General features: G+C 43.9%; 2 pseudogenes; one reads left to right on the forward strand and one right to left on the reverse strand.

Moving 5' to 3' along the window:
* The first annotated feature begins 8,081 nt into the window (after positions 1 to 8,081).
* Positions 8,082 to 9,083, forward strand: LOC112425442 (large ribosomal subunit protein uL15-like; annotated as a pseudogene).
* A 2,301-nt stretch (positions 9,084 to 11,384) lies between these two features.
* Positions 11,385 to 11,740, reverse strand: LOC112425446 (translation machinery-associated protein 7-like; annotated as a pseudogene).
* Between the last annotated feature and the right edge of the window lie 13,498 nt (positions 11,741 to 25,238).

Raw genomic sequence — 25,238 nt, forward strand, 5'->3', positions numbered from 1 at the left:
TGTATATCCATGTGAAAAACTGCACGTGGATGTTTATAGCAGCTTTATTCACAAATGCCAAAACCTGGAAGCAACCAAGATGTCCTGCAGTGTGTGAATGAATCAACTGTGGTATATCCAGACAATGGAGTATTATTCAATGCTAAAAAGAAATGAGCTATCAAGCCATGAAAAGATATGGAAGAATCTTAGATGTATATTGCTAAGTGAAAGAAGCCAACCTGAAAAGGCTACATACTGTGTGTTCCCAACTAAATGACATGTTGGAAACGGCAAAACTATGGAGACACGAAAAAGATCAGTGGTTGCCAGGGGCTAGTGGGGAGGGAGGGACAAATAGGTGGAGCCCAGAGGATTTTTAGGGAAGTGAAACTATAGTTGGCCCTTTAACAATGAGGGATTGATATACATCGATATTCTTTTCAACAATATGCATAGATTGAAAATACAGTACTTGTGGGATGCAAAGCCTAAGTATATGGACTGCCAACTTTTCATATACGTGGGTTCTGCAGGGCTGACTGTGGGATCGGAGTAAGTGTGGGTTTGGTTATATGCAGACAGTCCTGGAATCAATCCCCCACATATACCAAGAGACGGCTGTACACTGTATGATACTATAATGGTGGAACACATCATACATTTGTCCAAATCCACAGAATATGCAACTCCATGAGTGAACCCAAGAAAAACTATGGATTTGGGGTGATCATGAAGTGCCAATGTTGGTTCATCAATTGCAACAATTGCCCCATTCTGTGGGGAATGTTGATAATAGGGGAGGCTGTGCAAGTGTGGGGTTAGGGGTATATGAAAAGTCTCTGTACCTTCCTTTTAATATTGCTGTAAACCTAAAACTGCTCTAAGAAAATCAAATCATATATATTTTGTTCCATATCTGAAATGAGAAGTACACTGGGTAAGATTCACTGATTAGATAATGCAGAAGAAAAGATCTGTAAACTTGATGATATAGCAATAGAAACTACCTAAAATGAAACGCAGAGAGACAAAAAGACAGAAAACATTGAATAGAGCCCCAGTAAACTGTGTAAAAATGGCAAGCTTTCTAACATACATGTCATGGCAGGGGTGGGGTGTGTGGAGTACAGAAACATATTTGAGAAAAGAATGGCTTTTTTTAAAGTCCCCAATTTGATTAAAACTATGAATACACAGATCCAAGAATCTCAATTGCAAGTAGAAGAAGCATTAAGAAAATCACAAATGGCAAAAAATCAATAATAAAGAGAAAAATCACAAAAGCAGCCAGAGGGGGGGAAATTTACATTCAGAAACTGAAGATAAAAATTAAAGTAGACCTCGGCCGGGCACGGTGGCTCACACCTGTAATCCCAGTACTTTGGGAGGCCAAGATGAGTGGATCACGAGGTCAGGAGTTCAAGACCAGCCAGTTTGAGACCAGCCTGGTCAACATGGTGAAACCCTGTCTCTACTAAAAATATAATAACAACAACAACAAATTAGCTGGTTGTGGTGGTACGTGCCTGTAATCCCAGCTACTAGGGAGGCTGAAGCAGGACAATTGATTAAACCCAGGAGGCAGAGGTTACAGTGAGCTGAGATCGCGCCACTGCACTCCAGCCTGGGTGACAAAGCGAGACTCTGTCTCAGGAAAGCAAACAAACAAACAAACAAAGTAGACCTCAATAGAAACTACACAATTCATAAGACACTGAAGTGTATCTTCAAAGTAACCTAGGTAGTGGCCATAGTACCCAACAGGTGGTTTTTCAGTCCATATCCCCCTCCCTCCCCACTCTAGTAGTCCCCAGTGTCTATTGTTTCCATTTTTATGTCCGTATGTAGTCAATGTTAAGCTCCCAGTTATAAGTGAGAACATGCAATATTTGGTTTTCTGTCCCTGTGTTAGTTCTCTTAGGGTAATGGCCCCCAGCTGCATCCATGTTGCTGCAAAGGACATGGTTTTGTTCCCTGGTGTTTATGCACCTCGTTTTCTTTATCCATTCTATCATTGATGGACACCTAGGTTGGTTCCATGTCTTTGCTATTGTGAACAGAACTGTGATGAACATATGAATGCATTTTTTTTTTTTTTTTTTTTTTGTGGAATGATTTAGTTTCCTTTGGGCATATACTCAGTAATGAGATTGCTGGGTCAAATGGTAGTTCTAAGTCCTTTGAGAAATCTCCAAACTGCTTTCCACAGTGGCTGCACTAATTTACATTCCCACCAACAGTGTATGAGTGTTCCCTTTTCTCCACAGCCTTGCCAGCAACTGTTATTTTTTGGCTTTTTTAATAATGGCCATTCTCACTATTCACAATAGCAAAGACTTGGAATCAATCCAAATGTCCATCAGTGACAGACTGGATTATGAAAATGTGGCACATATACACCATGGAATACTATGCAGCCATGAAAAAGGATGAGTTTGTGTCCTTTGTAGGGACATGGATGCAGTTGGAAATCATCATTCTCAGCAAACTATCGCAAGAACAGAAAACCAAACACCGCATGTTCTCACTCATAGGTGGGAATTGAACGTTGAGATCACTCGGACACGGGAAGGGGAACATCACACACCGGGGCCTATTGTGGGAAGGGGGGAGGGGGGAGGGAGGGCATTGGGAGTTATACCTGATGTAAATGATGAGTTGAAGGGTGCTGATGAGTTAATGGGTGCAGCACACCAACGTGGCACATGTATACATATGTAACAAACCTGCACATTGTGCACATGTACCCTAGAACTTAAAGTATAATTAAAAAATATAAAAATAATGGCCAGTCTGACTGGTGTGAGGTGGTACCTCACTGTGGTTTTGATTTTCATTTCTCTGATGATTAGTGATGATGACCATTTTTTCATGTTTGTTGGCTGCTCGTGTAGCTTTTTTAAACAACCAAAAGCAGAGAGAATTCATTGCCAGCAAGCCTGCAATACAAAACAATGTTAAAGGAAGTTCTTCAAGAGGAAATAAATTGATACCAAATGGAAATTTGAATTTACACGTAAGGATGAAGAATGCCGGCCAACTGTGGTGGCTCATGTCTCTAATCCCAGAACTTTGGGAGGCTGAGGAGGGAGGATTGCTTGAGGTCATGAATTCAAGACCAGCCTGGCAACATAGCCAGATCCCATCTCTACAAAAAATTTAAAAATTAGCGAGGCATGGTGGCATGCACCTGTAGTCCTAACTATTTAGGAGGCTAAGGCAGGAGGATCCTTTGAATCCAGGAGTTCAATGTTACTGTGAGCTATGATTGCACCACTGCACCGCAGCCTAGATGACAGAGTAAGACCCTGTCTCTAAAATAAATAAATAAATGAAAATAAAATGTACAAAAAGGAATGAAGAATGCTGAAAATTATAAATATGTAGGTAATTATAGAAGACTTTTTTCTTATTTTAAATTTTATTTTGAATATAATTATTTACATTTAAAAAAAGAAGTATTGCAGGGTTTAAAATACCTGTAAAGTAAAATTTATGACAATACTAACATGCAAAAAAAAAAAAATAAGGATATAGGCAATTTGTATAACACTCTCAACTGATTTGACTAATTGACAACTATAGAACATTCCACCCAACAACAGAATACACATTCTTTTTAAGTGAACATAAAACATTCACCAAAGTAGAACATATTCTGAGCCATAAAACAAGTCTTAATACATAAAAAAAGATCAAAATTATACAAAGCATATTATCTGACCACAACACAATTAAACTTAAAACCAATAACAGAAAGATACCTGGAAAAACCCCAAATACTTGGAAATTAAGCAAACATACTTCTAAATAACCCATAAGCCAAGGAAGAAAATCACGAGAGAAATTAGAAAATATTTTGAACCGAACAAAAGTGAAAGCCCCACATAATTACATTTGTGGGATGCAGCTATCGCAGTGATTTAAGATAATTTTTAGCATTAAATGCTGCTTTTAGAAAACAAAAAGGGTCAAAAATTAGTGTTCTAAGTTTCCACCTTAAGAAACTAGAAAAAGAAGGGCAAATTAAACCCAAAGTAAGCAGAAGAAAGGAAATAAGATCAGAAATCAATGAAACAGAAAATGGACAAAGAATAGAGCAAATCAATCAAACTAAAAGTTGGTTCTTTGAAAAGATCAGGAATGAGGCACTTACAAGAAGGTGTTGAGGGATAGGTTTTATTAAAGTAGAGTTTCTCAGGCTTAGTTGTACATTGAAATCACCTGGGGAACATTTAAAACTGCTGAGTTGGGGCTGTACGTCTGACTAATTAAGTCAGAATCTCCAGGCATTAGCACATGTTAAAGCTTTCCAGGTGATTCTAATGTTTGAGCTGAGTTTGAGAACCATCTTTAAGAGATGAGGCAAGGCCCAGTCTCTTCACAGTGGAACACCACCCCACACTCAACTACCCACTTGTCGGGATCTAACTTGGACTGGTCAGAGGCTCCAAAGTCAAATTCCCTCATCTCCTGCATGGATTTTATATGCCTGGCTGCTGGTGCTCCGAGGGTGCAGCAGGAGGAGGAGGATGAAATCTCTTCATTTGGTATGTAGACTTTCACCCAGTTTCAATAGGGTGTCTCAGGCCTGGCTTGGATCCCTAAGTCTTCTCTGATTTGGTTTGTCCACAGAGTGAACCTCCAGTCTCCTGCCAGGATTGGGGAGAGGGCATCATCTGTTGTATAGGTCAAGGAGGAAATCTGGGAGTCTTGCTGCTCCCATTTATTTAAGCTGTCTTGTTTTCAGCCCTTCTCTGCACCCCTGCTTTCAGAGTCCCGGGTTCTGCCATGTTTGGCAGAGCGAGTTACCTTCTTGCTGCCTTCTCCTACGGCAGGCTTGGGGTTCTGTTTCCTTTGGTTTGATAAATCAGTCTGACATGCACATTCTTCTCTTTCCAGCTCCCAATTTTTTTTTCTGTTGATTTTTTTTTGGTCTCAGTTGTCTCCATTTCCAATCCCTTAGAACTTGCGGTTTGCCTTCTTTCCCCCTTTACTATCACTTTAGTGGGATTTCATGAGAAAATGGAGATACAAGTAAGTGTCTAATCTGCCACATTTAACCAGAAATTTTCCAGAGCCTTTTTAAAAAATCAGAGCACTTAATAATTATGTTAAAAGAGAAACATTTGACAAATTACATTTAGTAGAGTTTAATTGGGCAAAACATGAATCAGGCAGTTCTCAGCACCAGAACAGTTTCAGAGAAACGGGCTCCGACGGAGTTTAATACTCTGTTCGAATAACACTTATAAACAGAAACAGAAATGCGATGTACAGGAAATGGAAGTGAGGTACTGAAGCATGGCTGCTGTGATTGGCCGAGACTCAGCTAGCTGTTACAAAAGCATACTCCTAAGCTGGGTTTTCAGTTTATTACATACTAAGTTTGGTTGCAGTTGTTATGTAAGGACTCAAATATGCCAGTATGGTGGCTTTTCTCAGGCCAAATTTAGTTTAACAATGGTAATCACTTTTAGCTCAGTTACCTTCACAGGAATGCAGAATGAGAGCTGTGCTGGTCTCCGGGATATAAGAGTACAATTACAGCAGACAATAATGGTTTTCCTGCTCATATTTCACAATTTTAATTCTCTAAATAAAATGAAATTGGATTGCAGAACTCCAAATCTAGTGCTTTTAGAATTGATTGCAAAGATTATTTTATATATATATATATATATATATAAAAAGATAGTATTTTGTTAGTAAGAGTTAAACCTGCCTCATTAATACTCATGTGTTTTGTTCTTCCATAATGCTTCTAGTGGTAGCAATCCTACTATGTTGTATTGACCAGAAAAAAAAAGAAAAAGAATATGTAACTTTCTGTCTTCTCATTAGGAAGTCATAGTAGGCCTGTCGTTTCCTGGATGTCAGAAGCGTGTCTGTACTGGTTCACTCTCAATACTCTTCCCTTGGGTTTTTAACCTTACGTTTGAACCAAGGGAAAAGCTGTTGGTCATTGAAGCCATGGACTTCACACCACAAAGCTACTGGCAAAGCAGTGGATTAAGCACGTACCCGGGATGGAGACCACCTGGGTTCTAGCCTGGGCATTGCCACTCTCTAACCTGATGACCCTGGGCAAGACAGGCCCCCTCTCTGGCCTTCTGGGTTTTGTAGAATAAAGGGGTGATTTGGATAACATCTCTGGATCTTTCTAGCTTGACAAATGTTGTCTATACCAATTCTTACTGAAAATAAACGTCCCCAGAAGGATATAGAAACGTAACCTGCTTTTATAGGGAAATGACCCAGAAGGGCTGGGCTGGGCCTAGCTCTACCTTCACCACCTCTTTCACTGGTGGTGTCCTGAGGGTAGTGATCAATTCTGGCATTTCAATGCTTATATAGAATTGGCCCAAATGTTGCTCCCTCTTCTCAGGTATCCCAGCCTGGGGCTAAAAGTATGTCTTTGTGCTTTTATGCCAGGTTCCAATCCCTGTCAGTTATGGTTTGTGGGTTTATTTCAAACAAAACAAATATAATGATTATATTTGGGCTTGAGGTCATTTTGGGGTTCTGAGATACTCCCCACTCATAACTAAGGCAAGGTCTGGAGCTAGAGGAAATAAACAGCCTTATAGACAAATTACGTGAAGCTGTGCAGATGAGCGGGCACCTGCCTGGCCCGGTTGGTTGTAATGTGCCGGGCATGCACTATATGAAACGGGCCACTTGCAGGGTATTATGGGTTGAATTATGTCCCCCAAAAAAGCAATCTTGAAATCCTGACCCCATGTGACCTTATTTGGAAATAGAGTAATTGGATGTAATGAATTATGATGAGGTCCTGCTGGAGTAGTGTGAACTTTTAATCCAATATGACTGGTGTCTTTATAAGAAGATGTTGAGAAAATACAAGAGAAGGAGACACTGTGAAGATGGATATAGAGACTAGAGTGATGCGGCTGTAAGCCAAGGAATGCCAAGGACTGCTGGCCACCACCAGAAGCTAGGAAGAGGCAGGGGAGGAGTCTATCCAGAGTCTCAGAGGGAGCATGGCCTTGTGAACACCTTGATTTTTGAGACTCTTAGCCTCCAGAGCTGTGACAGAATGTGTCCCTGTTGTCTTCAACTACCCAGTTTGGGTGGCTTACTTTATTATGGCAGCCGTATGAAACTAATACGTAGCCAAGGTCAAGTCACCTTTGGCCATCACTAGCTATCATTCCAGTTAAAAAGGCATCAAAGAAATGTTTAAACCTGGTAAGCTTTGAATATAATCAAATGATCATCAATATTTAAATCCTCAAGGTAGCCAATGAATGAAATGGAAAATTTTATACTTTCCAAGATGAATCCCTGCCATCGACCCATCTATATTTAAAACATTGGACTTTGCTTCTTGGGTCTTATTGACATTCTGTCAACAAATGATTAAGTATGTATCAAGTGCCAAGAACTGTGCTAGGTGCTAGAGATACAGATATCAATAGGGAACAATATGTACCCCACTCCCTCCCAGAGTTCACATTCTTGTGAGAAACACGGACATTAAATATACTATTTCAAATAATAAATTGAAAGATTACATCCATGGAAAGGACCACAGTAGACAAGTTCAAGATGCCATGTCTGCACGTGATGGGAAATCTGACTGGCAGTGTAAATATTAACCCCTGCTTTCCAAAAAGCCTCACTAAGCCAGTCTGATTTGTAGTCTTTGCTCAAATACTCCCACCATGGCTGATGTCAAGTTCTCCTGCCACCACAGCAGGGTTAGCTAGCACAGGATGCACACACAGTAGCAGGCCGCTCCATTCTATTTCCACCACACATTCCATTCTATTTCCATTGTGACCTCAGGAGCATAAATGTAGAATGTAATAAAATAATTAGAACATGAAAAGTTTTGAGTGTTTATTGCATTTGTTTTTATTATAACTTAATTGTAAATATATGCCACTTAATTTATAATGCAATATTTAACAATCGGCTTGCAAAATTCCACCTTTTGCCAGCTGGGAATAAGTTTGGAGCAGAGGGTTAAGGAAGGCTTTCCTGTGGAGGTGACACTTAAAATGATGAATGTATTAGAATTAGTGAAGTAGAGAAGAGAGGAAGACGACCATTGCAGGCAGGGACCATGGCAAGTGAGAAGTTCCTGGGATTTAAGAGAGCCTGCTATACCTGAGAAACTGAAGGCAGAAAAGGTGAGGAAAAAATAAGGAAAAATGAGGCCAAAAGGAGGTCGGGGACCAAATCATGCATAGCCTTGTAGTCCATAGCGAGGATTTTGAACTTTATCTTAAATACAGTGGGAAACTATTGAAGGTGTGAAGCAAGGGATCATTATCAGATTTAGGTATTTAAAATATCCTTGTGCTCTGTCCATGGAATAAAACACTCAAAAGTAGATGTAAGATACTTAGAGCACAAGCACCAGAAGAAAAAGATGAATTGGACTTCAACAAAGTGGAAAACTTTTATACATTGTTGGGGCTCAAAAACCGATACCCCAAAGTATGGCGCTTTGACCTGCTGAACTGAGCAAGAAGCCTCAAGGTCTCTCTGACCTTCCCCCTGCCTCCTGCCTCTCGATCCTTCATCTCTCCCTAAGCTCAGGATGAAGTTCTCTAAGTTCTCAAATCTGCCTAAAGCCTGGACTCACCAAGGAAGAAAGCAATTGCTCTTTCATTCAGGCCGCCAACATGCCATCCAGACTGAGGAAGACCTGGCAACTTCGGGGCCACGTGAGCCACGGCCACGGCCGCACAGGGAAGCACCAGAAGCACCCCAGAGGCCATGGTAATGCTGGTGGTCTGCATCACCACAGGCTCAGCTTCGACAAATACCAGCCAGGCTACTTTGGGAAAGTCGGTATGAGGCATTACCACTTAAAGAGGAGCCAGAGCTTCTGCCCACCTGTCAACCTTGACAAACTGTGGACTTTGGTGAGTGAGCAGACACGGGGGAATGCTGCTAAAAACTAGACAGGGGCTGCTCCCATCATTGATGTGGTGCGATCGGGCTACTGCAAAGTTCTGGGAAAGGAAAAGCTCCCAAAGCAGCCTGTCATCGTGAAGGCCAAATTCTTCAGCAGAAGAGCTGAGGAGATTTAAGGGAGTTGGGGGTCCTGTGTCCTGGTGGCTTGAAGCCACATGGAGGGGGAGGTTCATTAAATGCTAACTACTTTTAAAAGAAGAAGAAGAAGAAGAAGAAAGTAATTACTTCCGGTCCCTTCCTTGAGTTTTCATTAACTGAACTCATGTCGCAGAAAGACTGAAATCTGTTAACACACCTGGACAGACTTTTGTCACAAACCATTGTCGGCTCTGTGGGTTCAGCAGACTTTGTCCTTCAGACAGACTTTGTTCTTCAAGCCCATTGAATTCCCCTAAAATTCCGTTACTATCCCCGCTAAAATTATCCACGATTCTTTGTCTCCCTTCCCCACTAAGAAGAAGGGAATGTGACTATCCGTGCCCCATTGTGGGGTTGGGCAATCATTCTATGGTTTTTTCCCATGCAGGCTAATAAGTTTGCATATCATTTTCCCTTATTAATCTGCCTTTTTTCAGGTGATTTTTCAGCAGACCTTCAGAGGGCAAAGGGGAAATTTTCCATTGGCCCCTGTAGCATCAAAGGATACTACCAAGAGACTGAAAAGACAATTCACAGAACAGAGAAAATATTCACCAAATCACACATCTGATAAGGGTCTAATATCCAGAATATATAAAGGACGCTTACAACTAAAAACCAAACAATTCCATTTTAAATGTGCAGGTGGAGGCTGGACGTGGTGGCTCACACCTGTAATCCTCAGCCTTGGGAGGCTGAGGTGGGCGGATCACTTGAGGTCAGGAGTTCAAGACCAGCCTGGCCAACATGGTAAAACGCTGTCTCTACTAAAAATACAAAAATTAGCCAGGCATGGTGGCATACGCCTGTAATCACAGCTACTTGGGAGGCTTAGGCAGGAGAGTTGCTTGAACCTGGGAGGTGGAGGTTGCAGTGAGCCAGGATCATGCCACTGCTCTCCAGCCTGGGTGACAGAGTGAGGTGCCATTTTTTTAAAAAGTAAGTAAAATGTGCAGCTGGGTGTGGTGGCTAATACCTGCAATCCCAGCATTTTGAGAGGCTGAGGCAGGAGGATTGTTGAGGCCAGAAGTTCAAGACAGGCCTGGGCAAAAGAGTTAGACCCGATCTCTACAAAAAATTTAAAAATTAGCTATGCATGGTGGCATTCACTTGTAGCCCTACCGACTTGGGAAGCTGAGGTGGGAGGATCGCTTGAGCCCAGGAGGTTGAGGCTGCAATGAGCTATGATCATACCACTACACTCCAACCTGGGTGACAGAGCCCTGTCTCAAAAAACTAAAAATAAATAAAAATGGACAAAGGGCTCGAATAGACTTTCCTCCAAAGAAAAAGTGTATACAGTGGCCAACAAAGGAAATGATAAGATGCTGAACATCATGGGTCAGGAGGGAAATATAACTTAGAACCACAGTGAGATACCACTTCACGCCCACTAGGGTGACTATAATTAAAAACAATACCAGAAAATAATAAGTGTAGTGAGGATGCAGAAAAATTGGAACCCTCATACGTTGCTGGTGGAAATGTAAAATTATGTAGCTGCTGTGGAAAATTGTTGATTGTTCTTCAATAAGTTAAACACAGATTACCATATGACCCAGCAATTCCTCTCAAGTATATAACCCTGAAAATTTAAAAGAGATGGTCAAACAAAAACATATACACAAATGCTCGTAGCAACATTATTCACAATAGCTAAAAGATAGAAACAACCCAAATGTCCCTCAACTGATGAATACATAAGCAAAATGTGGTATATCCATACAATGGAATATTATTTGGCCACAAAAAGAATAGTACTGATACATGCTACAACATGGATGAACCTTGCAAACATCCTGAATGAAAGAAGTTAGACACAAATGCCACATATTATATGGTTTCATTTTTATGAAATATCCAGAATAGGCAATCTAGAGACACAAAGCAAATTAGTGCCTTGAGCTGGAGGAAGGGAGGAATAGGAAGTGCTGCTTAATGAATATGGGACTTTCTTTTGGGGTGATGAAAAGATTCTAGAACTAGATAATGGTGATGTTTGCATGACATTGTGAATGTGTTAAACCCCACTGAACTGTATACTTCAAAATGGTTAAAATGACCAAGTGTGGCAGCTCACGCCTGTAATCCCATCTCGACAAAAAATAAAATAAAGATTAAAAGGATTGGGAGGCTGAGGCAGGAGAGTCACTTGAACCCGGGAGGCAGAGGTGGCAGTGAGCCGAGATTGTGCCGCTGCACTCCACCCTGAGTGACAGAGTAACACCCTGTCTCAAGAAAAAAAAAGAATTTAATAAGATGGTTAAAATGGTAAATTGTATGTGTATTGTGCCACAGTTTCTTTTTAAGTTTTTTTTTTTTTTTTTTATAAAAGTTTATTCTTAAATGTACAACAGCTCCAAGACAACACTTAATTCCAGCTTTAAGTGGCAAAAGATGTTATGGCAGGGAATATAGATGTTTAAATAAGGATGAAATAAAGGGTCACCATCTCCTCAGGCACAAGGAACAGCTTACTTTTTGCCAGATTTCTTAATTCCACCTGTGGCAAGGGCCCCTTCCCCACGGCCTTTGCTTTTAGCTCCTCGAGTTTCTTCTGCTCCTCTTTTTGTTTCTGCTTGAAAGCCTTATCTTCCTCGTCCATCTCCTTGGCCTGCTTCTTAGGCTGTTTCAGTGGCTTCTTCCTGCCACCTTCGCAGCCGGACATGGTGCCCCTTCCCCCGTGCCACAATTAAAAAAAAAATGAATGCAAGGAGCCTGCGAGGAGATATTTGGTAGGCAGAATTGTGGAGACTGGGAGTGAGAAGAGTCAGTCAGTGGTATCCACCAAGTTTCTGACAATAGCAACACATGGGTGGCGATGCTATTTATCAAAATTGGAAATTCCAAAGGTAGAAATGGAAAGACCTAGACTTCCTTTTTGGGCATGTTGTGACTGAATTGCCCGAGAAGCATCTTAGCAGAATTTCAGGAGGCAGTCGGCTACCTGCTGTCTTCCTCATGCTTGTGACCTCATATTTCCAGATGGCTGCTGCGTTTCTAGGCTTCCTGTCCCTGTGCCATCAGAAAAGAAGGTGTGAGGGAGGAGTGCAGGAGGGCAAGAGAAAAATGTCTTCCCAGAAACTCAGCGTATGTCTCAGTGGTCAGGTAAGTGTCCCCTGGCCACCCTTTGCTGCAGGGAATGGGGGAGTAATTTTACTCAGCACCATCCAAGGTAAATAAAGCTGGACACTAAAGTGGTAAGGACAGCTTTTAGCCCATAATATTACAATTGTAGTAGGGAAGAGGGTCCAGTGTGAACTGAACTCAACTCTGATTTGCACAGAAGTAGTGGGTATTTTAAAGGGAGAATGGGCCTGGTGCTGTGGTTCACACCTGTAATCCCAGCACTTTGGGAGGTGCAGGCAGGAGGAGTTGAGACCTTGTCACTACAAAAAATAATAATAATAATAAATTATCCAGGTGTGATGGCACATGGCTGTGGGCAACAAAATGAGACCCTGTCTCGATAAAAAATAAAGGGAAAGTGAGGCAGCAGGGAGGGTCTGAGTGGGGCTCAGTAGAATTAGGGTGAAAAATTACAAGGGTTGGTCAGTGTAAATGCCCATGAGGCGGCTGCATCTGCCACCTGGCATTTATCAAAGTTAGGATGCCACACAGGCTGGGAGACAGAGGCCCCTTCCTTCCTGATGATCATCATTGTAAAGGGATTACCTTCACATCCTTGAGGAAGACACCCCTGAGTTGCAGGCGATACCCAGACATCTCAAAGGGGCAGCGAGAGGATCCTCAATTGTAAGCCCTTTGTAGTAAATGCTCTGAAAGTGGTGGGGCTTATCCTCAGGGGTTGGCTAAAAACAAATAGTGAATTCTCCTCGAAGCCTTTTCTTTTCTCAGGCAGGTACTTTAAGGGGGCCTAGGGTCATCCTAGGGGTGCAGCCTGGAGCTGTTAGAAATGACCCTAGTGTCTGGTCAAGTCTTTTAATATGGAGGGTATGTTCCATTCTCCATAATGGGATTATTACGCATTATATGCCTGTATCAAAATATCTCATGTACTCCATAATATATGCACCAAGGTAAGTGCATAAGTATATGCACCTACTATGCATTAAACATAAAAATACATCTTGCAGTCAAAGATTTTTAAAAAATACATCGGCCGGGCATGGTGGCTCACACCTGTAATCCCAGCACTTTGAGAGACCAAGGCCAGCAGATCACAAGACCATCGTGATCCAGAAGCCAGGAGATCAAGACTATCCTGGCTAACACAGTGAAACCCCATCTCTACTAAAATACAAAAACAAAATTAGCGGGGCATGGTGGCAGGCGCCTGTAATCCCAGCTACTTGGGAGGCTGAGGTGGGAGAATGGCGTGAACCCAGGAGGCGGAGCTTGCAGTGAGCCGAGATCGCTCCACTGCACTCCAGCCTGGGTGGCAGAGCAAGACTCTAAAAAATATATATTTTATATATATATATATTTATATATAATTATTTATATATTTACATATATTATACATATTATTTATATATAATATATATTATTTATATAACTCTCTACCTATATTATAGTCCGTATAAATATATGTATATGTGTATATATATATAGAGAGAGAGAGACAGAGTGTGTGTGTGTGAGTGAGTTTTCCAGGTGCAGTGGCTTACACCTGTAATCCCAGCACTTTGGGAGGCTGAAGTGGACAGATTGCTTTGAGCTCAGGAGTTTGAGACCAACCTGGGCAACATGGTGAAAGCTTATCTCTCAAAAAAATATAAAACTTAGCTGGGTGTTGGTGGCTCAAGCCTGTATTCCCAGCTTCTCAGGAGGCTGAGGCTGGAGGACCACTTGAGCCTGGGAAGCGGAGGTTGCAGTGAGCTGAAATTGAGCATCTGTATTCCAGCCTAGATGACAGAGTGAGACCCTGTCTCAAATATAAAATACATATATATATGGAGGGTAAAGGGTGGAAATCATTTGCGCCAAGAGTCTGTCATTCTTATAGGCCAAGGCTGAGGCCTAACCAAGAAGAGGGCTCAGAGAGGCCTGGCTAGAGTTTGACCAGGGAAAGGATTTTTGTCAGGTTGTGCCACTGCCACTCCTAAACGAAACTGTTTCTGCTTTATGAAGAAGAAGCTGGAATGGATATCAGAGAGGCAAATATCAGCATCTTTCTTACCGTGTAATTAATGTTGTGAACAATTTCAGCAGAATTTGGACAGGAAATCTTGAAAATAATATCAGGTGGAGATGGAATATCTTCTTGTCTGAGGCTGAGTGATTTCAATTCCTTTCATCTTTCCTCATTGTTCGTTCATATTTGTCAAAAATGTAGTCATTTCAATAACTTTTCCCCAAGTCACTTTGACTTTCCAGCATCCCCTGTGAGCTCAGATTTGGAGTCACCTTTCTTGTAAAGGAAGGATAGTAAGGTAGGTGTGTAAGGTTCTGTAAGGTATGTGTGTTGGTGCTGTGCTCTAGGAAAGCAAAGTGAAATAACCACACAGGTGAGAGACTGAGAAAGACAAGAAACACCTGAGTAATGTAGTTCCTTTAAAAGCATCAGGCCCAGCAAAGCATAGGAATGAGGCATCAGTCATGCGCCACTTCCCCACCTCGAGCTGAATAATTGTCTCTTGAAACCACCTGCTGTGTGGACTCTAAACTGAGTGTCGCCACTTAGCAATGCCATACTCTGAACACCATAACTCATACCCTATAGTTTAACAATGTGTATAGCCAATACTGATGAATGTTATTTCTGGGAACCAATGAAAATTCTGAAAAACAACATTTGTAATCCCCTCCTCTCCTGATTTGTCTTTTTTTCTTTAAAAACTCATGTCTGCCCTTTGTTCTCTGGAGCACTCCCCAAAGCAACTTGGAAGAGTTTCTCAGTCTTCAATCCCCACCCTTGGCCCAAATAAACTCTCTACTGTTAGGCAGGAATCTAGACCCAACATGGCGGCGTTACCCGGCATAGCAGGCCTTTTGTTAAAGACTCCCTTCACCCTTGTAGACACCCACAGACTCACATGTGTCAGAGTTCTGGTTGGGCAACCACACTCCCCCATGACCTGCAGCTCACCTGCATTTCACAAGTTCGTAAACAGCTGTTTCAGTTAAACAGTTTCCAAAGACCCCTTCCTCGTGACATTGCAGTTTCAAGACCCCCCAGGACTTGTTTTTGCACAACCAACTTCCCCATCGCTCAAGCTATAAAAGGTCCCTACCCTCCTCCCTCAGTGCGACTTCCTCGGCCCGCACTTGGACTGAGGAACCTCGCCCGTGAGTCCTAACAAAGGCTATTCTCACTGCCATTTGCCTTGTGTCTTCGTTCCCGTTTTGGCTCCAGCCTCAGTTTACCTTTACATCTACCTATATTAATTTTCCTCAATTTCTTTCTTTAGGTCAATGCTGTGTTCTGACAAAGATTCTTTGCTTGGAGAAATGTTAGGCTCCTAAACCTTTTAGAATCTATCAGTGTACTTCCTTGGAAAATCCAGTTTTAGCAAAGAGCCAAGCTAAGTCAGTTTCACAAGAATCCCCACCAACATCCACCCTTGATATCTGATCAGGTTCCTCATCCTCCACCATCCCCTAGGTGAGGTCTGATCACCCTGGCCTGTCTTCAGCAAGAATCCTGTTAGGCCTGTCTAGTCAGAATCCTCCTTACCCCTGATGTTCCTTCTTAGTAGTTTTCCATGCACTGGTCCCCACCCTCCTCCTTGGCTATAAATGTCCGCTTGCTCATGCTGTATTCAGAATTGAACTCAATCTTTCTCCCCCACTCCAAAACCTCATTGCAGTGGTCACTATACCTATAGCGAGGGCCTCAGTAAAGTCTTCCTTACTGTGCTTTAATAAGAAGAATTGAATAATCTTTTCTTTAGCAGTTCCTAACTTTTGTTTGACACATAGGATATTAATAGCATGTGGAACCAGGAAGGTTTCAGTTACCCATGACTTGGTGATAATAACATTCTTATTCTATCCCAGCTAGAATTTTCATTGTTTGGCCTCTGCTCAAAGATGGGAACATTTAAGGAATAAAACAACCTTTCAGCTCTTCATGTGTAAGCCTAACCTAAACCAAATTTAGTTTTCAGTTATAAAAAACATGCCATTTAAAAAATGTCAACCAACACAAAATGACTGAATTTTTACACTTCACTTTTAAAATGTGAACACCCTTAGAAACATCAGGATTGCTATTCCAGGCACACACACATAGAGGAGTGTTTATTTCACAAAGGCGAGTGTTGACTACTAGAAATAAGTCATATATTTGAGAAGCATTAGGGCAAGTAGTGTCTCAAGAGGCCAGTGTTTAATGTTGGCTTTGTGACTAAGAGAAAATATCCCTTTCTCATCTGCACCCCAAGGCTCTGTTGCCTCATTTATAAAACAACAATTCCTCTAGGTAATTCTACTTGTGAGCATTAAATTCCACTCTGTATTTTTTCTCTTTGCTGTTTTAAGGAAGTAAAATTTAGAAATTAAAAATTGAAAAGGCAGACTGCGATATGGCACACTGGAAAGAGCCCAGCTTTCAGAGTCAGGACATTGGAACACTGCAGCTCTCATCCTGCAGCTCCTAATAGATCTGCTGTGTCAGTCTGGGCAAATCCCTCCATGCTTCTGAATTTCTGTTTCCTTATCTGTAAAGAAAAGGTCGGGGGAACGGCAGTGGAGTGGGGCAGGCAGGATAGGCTCTGAATGGCTGATCCTCAAGATCTCTTCAAGCTTGAATATTCTGTGACTTTTATTACATAAGCCAAGGCGTTGTATAGATGTAGTGGGAAGTTATGCTTCCAGCTGCAAGTAACAAAAAACTGACTTACTATGGCTTCATTTACTTTTTTTCATAATCAAAAGATTTAGAGATAGGAAGTCCATTGGTTAAGTGGCTCAGCGATGTCAGGGATAGCATCTTTTTTTTCTTCTTTTAAAAATAGCTTTAAAGAGGTATACTTGATATGGAATAAATGCCACATAGCGTGTGCGATTTGATAACTTGACATTTTTATATGCCCATAAAACCAACTCAACAATCAAGATAGTGAACATGTCCATCACCCCCAAAACTTTCTTGCTTCCCCTTTATAATCTCTCCCTCCTATCTCTTCCTGTACTCCTCAGGTGACCATGGACCTGCTTTCTGTCACTGTAGCCTGATTCAAATTTTCTAGAATTTTCTATAGAGTAGTATGTACTCTTTTCTGTCTAGCTTCTTTCACTTAGCATAATTATTTTTAGATTGATCCATGTTGTAGTGTGTATCTATAGTTTCTTTTTATTACCAAAGAGTATTTCATTTATGGATATATTATGTTTTGTTTATCCATAAATGTTGCCCACTAATTGAAGGTCATTTAGGTTGTTTCCAGTTTTTATTATAAATAAAGTTACTAAGAACATTTGTGTAAAAGTCTATGTATGGCCATGCACAGTGGTTCATGCCTGTAATCTCAGCTCTTTGGTCCAGGATGCAAGGTGGGTGGATCACTTGAGGTCAGGAGTTTGAGACCAATCTGGCCAACATGACAAAACCCTATCTATACTAAAAAATACAAATATTAGCTGGGCGTGGTTGCAGGCACCTGTAGTCCTAGCTACTCAGTAGGCTGAGGCAGGAGAATAGCTTGAACCTGGGAGGCAGAGGTTGCAGTGAGCCGAGATCATGCCAGTCATTCCAGCCTGGGTGACAGAGCAAGACTTTGTCTCCAAATAAACAAAAACAAAAAAATGCTATGTATGAACTACATTTTCTTTCCTCTTCGGTAAACATCTAGGAGTAGGATGCCTGGGTCGTACGATAAATAAATATTGAATTTGTTTTAATAAAACCCCAGATGTTTTCAGTGTGATTCTACCATGTTATTTTCCTACCAGCAGTGTATGAGAGTTCCAGTTCTTGTACATCCTTGCCAGCACTTGGTATGGTGGTTAAAAAAGAAAGCTTTTAGCCATTCTAAAAGTTATATACTGTATAATACTCTAAAAGTTATATACTGTATCTCATCATGGATTTTTATTTGTTTGTTTTTGTTGTTTTGGTTTTGGGTTTTTTAAAGACGGAGTCTTGCTCTGTCACCCAGGCTGCAGTGGTGTGATCTCTGCTCACCACAACCTCCGACTCCCAGGTTCAAGCGATTCTCCTGTCTCAGCCTCCCAAGTAGCTGGGACTACATGCATACACCATCATACCTGGATAATTTTTGTATTTTTAGTAGACACGGGGTTTCACCATGTTGGCCAGGCTGGCCTTGAATTGCTAACCTCATGTGATCCGCCCACCTCTGCCTCCCAAAGTGCTGGGATTACAGGCATAAGCCACTGTGCCCAGTGCATTGTGCTTTTAATTTGCATTTCCTAATGATGTTGAGATTCTCTTTATGTGCTTATTTCAGTACATTTTCTCGGTAAGGTGACTGTCCAAAATTTTGCCCACTTCTTTATTGAGTTGTTTGTTTTCCTATTATCAGGTTTTGAGAGTTATATATTATTTTTAATAGATGTATGACTTGCAAATATTATCTCCCAGTATGAGGCTTATCTATTCATTCTCTTGACTGTATCTTTCAAAAACACAGTTTTTAATTTCGATAAAATTCAGTGTATCAATTATTTCTTTTATGCATCATGCTTTTAGAGGTTTATCTAAGAAATCTTTGTGACCCAGAGTTACAAATGTTTTCTATATCTTCAAATGTTTTCTATATCTTCTAGAATTTTGTAGTTTTAGATTTTACATTTATATCTATGATCCATTTTGAATTAAATTTCGTAGATAGTGTGAGGTATGGACAGTCAGGCCTCTGAGCCCAAGCCAAGCCATTGCATCCCCTGTGACTTGCACATATACGCCCAGATGGCCTGAAATAACTGAAGAATCACAAAAGAAGTGAAAATGCCCTGCCCTGCCTTAACTGATAACATTTCACCACAAAAGAAGTGAAAATGGCCGGTCCTTGCCTTAAGCGATGACATTGTCTTGTGAAAGTCATTTTCCTGGCTCATCCTGGCTCAAAGGCTCCCTCACTGAGCACCTTGTGACCCCCACTCCTGCCCGCCAGAGAACAACACCTCTTTGGTAGAACAACACCCCTTTGACTGTAATTTTCCTTTACCTACCCAAATCCTATAAAACGGCCCCACCCTTATCTCCCTTCACTGACTCTCTTTTCGGACTCAGCCCGCCTGCACCCAGGTGAAATAAACAGCCATGTTGCTCACACAAAGCCTGTTTGGTGGTCTCTTCACGTGGACGCGCATGCCATGGACCAGATTTCATTTTTTTTTTTTCCTACATGGATATACAATCTATCATTCTAGCATCTAGTTTATTTAGAAAACTATCATTCTCCACTGAATTGCTTTGCTTTTGCAATTTTGTGAAAAATCAGTTGTCAATATATGTGTGAGTTTATTTCTGGTCTCTCTGTCCTATTTATTTGTCTAGCTTTGTCAGTATTATCACTCTGTCTTGGTTATTGTAGTGAAAGGAATGAGGCACATCCCCCATATATCTCCCAACTTCCTGAGCCCAGCACAAACACATTCCTCCATATTTCTTTCAAACTTCAGAAAAACATCACCTGGGAGATCTCCGATAAGGAATGCTAAATGTATAATGTTAACCAATTGTAATGCTGTAACCGAGAGAATTACCTTGTTCCCTGTAACTTTACATATCCTGTTTACATCGGGCTATAAAAAGCAAGCACTCGCATTGTTCGAGGCCCTCCTGTATGCTGTGGAATGGAGGGACCAAGTTCAAACTTGCAGTAAAGATCCTTGCCGCTTGGCTTTGACTCTGGACTCTGGTGGTCTTCTTTGGGGAACAAACGGTCTGGGCATAACATCTGGGGGCTCGTCCGGGATTCCCCAAGCCCACCAGACCCCTAGTCAAGGGATCTACTAGGATCGATCTACTGATAGGTGAGCCGGCTCATCTCCGTTTGTCTGTCTGTGTCTGTTCTGAATCTGAATCTGTGACTCGCGAGGTCTGAAACTGAAGCTGGCGCAGTCCTGGCGGACGCGCTATAGGACAGCCAGTGGAGACCAGTGGGAGACGTCCCCTGGCTCTCGTCTGATCTAGATTGCAATCTGAGCTGCCGAGCAGCTAACTCTGACCCCAGCTTCTGGTGCGCGCTTGTGATCTGGGCTGCCGGAGCGCGATCGCGATCCGAGCAGCTAACTCTGACCCGGGCTACCGGTGCGCGCTTGCGATCTGGGCTGCCGGAGCACGATCGCGATCCGAGCAGCTAACTCTGACCCGGGCTTCCGGTGCGCGCTTGTGATCTGTGCTTCCGGTGCGTGCTTGCGATCTGTGCTTCCGGTGCGCACTTGCGATCTGTGCTACCGGAGCCACTTGCGATCTGGGCTTCCGGTGCGCGCTTGCGATCTGCGCTTCCGGTGTGTGCTTGCGATCTGTGCTACCGGAGCCGCTTGCGATCTGTGCTTCCGGTGTGCCCTTGCGATCTGTGCTACCGGAGCCACTTGCGATCTGTGCTATGGGAGCCGCTTGCGATCTGCGCTTCCGGTGTGCGCTTGCGATCTGTGCTACCGGAGCCGCTTGTGATCTGTGCTACCGGAGCCGCTTGCAATCTGTGCTGTGGGGGAGCGCTAGCGCGTTTGCGATCTGGGCAGCAGCTGTCTCTGATCCGGGCTGCCGGGGCGCGCTTGCGACTAGATATCATTAATAAGTCAGATCAGATTTCCTTTACAGGGATTCTAACCCACATTCCTTTATAGGAAGAGACTACAAATTATTACAGGATAGGTAATACCCAGAGCACTCCTCTATCTCTCCTTACAAGTATTTTCAAAGAAGTAAGAGCAAGGGGCCATGATCTTGGTATAGAAATCAGGAAAAGAAAGCTAATTACTCTGTGCCGCTCCGAATGGCCTGCCTTTGATGTGAGGTGGCCACCCGAAGGGACGTTCCGACTTGCTGTCATCACTAAAGTCCAATATTTTCCCACCTGGGCGTGCGGGCCACTTAGATCAAATCCCATATATCCTCATATGGCAGGACCTTGTTGAGAACCCGCCTCCTTGGCTGTCCCCTTTCCAATTAGCCCCTGAACCCTGTAAGGCACTGGTTGCTCGACCACTAAAATCCAAGCAACCAACTGCCCCCCCATCCTGTTCTACCTGATAGCAGGGACCCACTGTTCACAGAACCCCCTCCGTACCCCTCCGGGCCCCAGGCCCCAGCCCCCGGGGCTAAGCTGCGGGAGGGAGCAGGCGGACGGGAGGCGGCCGGCACACACGGGCCTGCTGAAAGGGAAAGTAACTTTGAAGGGGCCGCGGGGCGGACACGAGGGCACACTTCGCGGGCTAGCCCCCCCCCCGGCTGCCTGACTCCACGGTGGCTTTACGCCTTCGGGAAATAGGACCCCTAGATGACACAGGAATCCCCAGGCTCCAGTACTGGCCATTCTCCACCAGTGATCTGTATAACTGGAAGACTCAGAGTGCTCGGTTTTCAGACAACCCCGAAGATTTACTGGCTTTACTGGATAGTGTCATGTTCACCCACCAGCCCACTTGGGATGATTGTCAGCAGCTCCTCCGAATCTTGTTCACAATGGAGGAGTGAAAAAGAATACAGATAGAAGCTAGAAAGCTGGCCCCGGGGGACGACGGTCAACCGACTGCCAATCCCAACCTCATAAATGCGACTTTTCCTCTGACCAGGCTGGCATGGGACAACACGGCAGAAGGTAGGGGACGGCTATGCCTTTATCGCCAGACTCTAATGGCGGGTCTCCGGGCAGCTGCTCGCAAGCCCACTAATTTGGCTAAAGTATACTCTGTTCTGCAGGGAAAGACAGAGAGCCCAGCTACCTACTTAGAAAGATTAATGGAAGCTTTTAGACAGTACACCCCCATAGACCCAGAGGCTCCAGGAAGTCAGGCAACTGTTGTAATGTCCCGGAAGCAGACTTTTCTGCAGATCCCCAGGCCACAATCCACCTGACAAGTGAGGGAATTCCTGGGGTCAGCGGGATTTTATAGACTATGGATACCTGGGTTCGCAGAACTGGCTAAACCCCTGTATCAGGCAGCACGGGGGCAACAGCCATTTAATTGGACACACGAAGCCGAGTCGGCTATCCAACAGATCAAAACCGCCCTACTCTCTGCGCCTGCACTGGGACTACCTGATGTCACCAAGCCCTTCCACTTATACGTGGACGAGAGTAAGGGTGTCACCAAGGCGGTAATAACTCAGAACTTAGGCCCCTGGCAGAGGCCGGTTGCCTACCTGTCAAAGAAGTTAGACCCAGTGGCTGCCGGGTGGCCCCCTTGTCTCCGAATGATTGCAGCCACGGCTCTGATGGTACAAGATGCTGATAAACTTGTCATAAGTCAAGAATTGCGGGTCGTTGCCCCACATGCCATCGAAGGTGTACTCAAACAGCCACCTAATCGATGGATAAGTAACGCCCGGCTCACCCACTACCAAGGACTATTACTAAATCCTATCAGGATAACCTTCCTGCCCCCAACAACCTTAAACCCTGCCTCACTGCTGCCCAACCCTGACCTGGACGCGCCACTCCATGATTGCACAGAGATACTAGCTCAGGTGCACGGAGTTCGAGAGGATCTGCAGGGCTGCCCACTCCCTGACGCTGATCTCATCTGGTTCACTGATGGGAGCAGCTTCATGCATCAAGGCCAGAGGTACGCTGAAGCGGCAGTGACTTCAGAGACTGAGGTAATCTGGGCGGAACCCCTGCCCCCCGGGACATCGGCCCAGAAGGCCGAGCTGATGGCGCTCACCCAAGCTCTTACCTTAGGGGCAGGGAAGAAGCTGACAGTATATACAGACAGCCGATATGCTTTTGCTACGGCGCACATACATGGAGCCATTTACAGGGAGCGAGGGTTACTAACGGCTGAAAGAAAAGAGATAAAAAACAAGCAAGAGATCCTAGCCCTGTTAACAGCGCTATGGAAGCCAGAAAAGTTAGCCATTGTGCATTGCCCAGGGCATCAGAAACCAACCACTCCAACTGCTCAAGGCAACTTTCTGGCAGACCAAACTGCAAGAAATGTGGCAAAGGCTCCCAGCCAACTCCTTGCACTCCAGCTCCCTGACCTGGGCCCCCGGGACTTGCCATATTTCCCTGATTATTCAGAACAAGATCTCCAGTGGATTGACAAGCTTCCCCTGAAACAGATCCAGAATGGGTGATGGACTGATACTAATGACCAAACCATCCTACCAGAAAAATTAGGACAAGTGTTAGAACACATCCACCGAACCACCCACCTGGGTGCTCGGCGGATGATAGACCTGATCAGACGCTCTAAGCTCAAATTCAGACATACAGCCGAGATGGCCAGCAGCATCGTGACAAGTTGCAAAGTCTGCCAGCTTAACAATGCCTACCCCCAGTCCCAGGCTGCAGCGGGAACAAGGCTTAGGGGAACCAGGCCCGGTATCTACTGGGAAGTAGATTTTACTGAAATAAAGCCAGGAAAGTATGCGTATCGGTACTTACTTGTCTTTGTAGATACTTTTTCAGGGTGGACTGAAGCATTTCCAACCAAAAGAGAAACTGCTCAGGTTATAGTAAAGAAAATTCTGGAAGATATCCTCCCCAGGTATGGCTTCCCCATCCAGATAGGGTCAGATAATAGGCCGGCCTTCGTCGCTAAGGTAAGTCAGGATTTGGCTTCCATCCTTGGGGCAAATTGGAAACTACATTGCGCTTACAGGCCCCAGAGTTCAGGACAGGTAGAAAGGATGAATCGGACCTTAAAAGAGACCTTAACTAAATTGGCTATAGAGACTGGCGCTAATTGGGTGGTCCTTCTCCCCTACGCTCTGTTCTGGGCCCGTAATACCCCTTACAGACTAGGCCTTACCCCTTACGAAATCATGTATGGCAGACCCCCACCCCTGGTTCCCAGTCTAAAAGATGATCTGCTCAAATCTGAAACAGAAAATGCCTCTGAACTCTTATTTTCCCTACAAGCCTTGCAGAAAATTCATCAAGAGATCTGGCCCAAGCTGAAAGAGCTATATGAGACCGGTCCCCCACCGACACCCCATCCGGACCAGCCGGGAGACTGGGTCCTGGTTAAGCAACACCGACAAGAGACCCTAGAACCCAGGTGGAAGGGACCACTCCAGGTACTCCTGACCACACCCACCACCCTGAAGGTAAAAGGCATCGCGTCGTGGATCCACTACACCCACGTCAAGCCAGTGGACCCAACCTCCGACCTTCTGGAACCAATCATGGTAGCAGCTGAAGCACTGGCCACGTGGACTGTGGACAGAGCTAAGAACAACCCCTTAAAACTCACCCTGCACCGGCAATATAGCTCACTGCAAACATGCAGTTAGGTAGTCTAGCCCTAATGTTAGCCGCCCTAGTGGCCGCTGGGGAAAACACCAATTCCAGCCTCTGCAGCATCACTGCAGTGCCCCCTAATATCACCCTAAGGGCTCCGCCAGGCATATTCTTCTGGTGTAATAGGACATTATCTAAGGACCTATCTAGTCCCTCTGTTACCAACCTACTGTGTCTTCCTGTCACATTAGTTCCCCGGTTGACTCTACTAACTGCTGGCGAGTTCCTAAGGTACACCGGTAACTGGACTAGCACTGCTATTCACCCAGTCCCTAGACCGAGACCTGCACGAGCCATATTTCTCCCCCTCATTGCAGGAATCTCCCTCACCGCATCCCTCATTGCGGCCGGGATGGCAGGGAAAGCCCTAGGTCACACCCTCATGGAAAGCAACAAGTTGTACCAACAATTTGCCGTTGCTATGGAGGAGTCAGCTGAGTCCCTTGCATCCCTTCAGCGGCAGCTCACGTCCCTAGCTCAGGTAACCTTGCAGAACCGGAGGGCCCTAGACCTACTCACTGCTGAAAAAGGTGGTACATGTATGTTTCTAAAAGAAGACTGTTGTTTCTACATAAATGAATCAGGGCTTGTAGAAGACCGGGTCCAACAGTTACGCAAGTTAAGCACTGAAGTAAAAACACGGCAGTTTGCTTCAGCTGCAGACCAATGGTGGAATTCCTCTATGTTTTCTCTGTTAGCCCCCTTCCTTGGACCCCTGCTAAGTCTACTATTTCTGCTAACCGTAGGACCTTGTGTTAACAGAATTTTGCAGTTTGTCAGAGAAAGGTTTGACACTGTTCAGCTCATGGTCCTCAGAGC

Source organism: Macaca nemestrina, chromosome 6 (genome assembly GCF_043159975.1).
Source record: "Macaca nemestrina isolate mMacNem1 chromosome 6, mMacNem.hap1, whole genome shotgun sequence".
Lineage (NCBI taxonomy): Eukaryota > Metazoa > Chordata > Mammalia > Primates > Cercopithecidae > Macaca > Macaca nemestrina.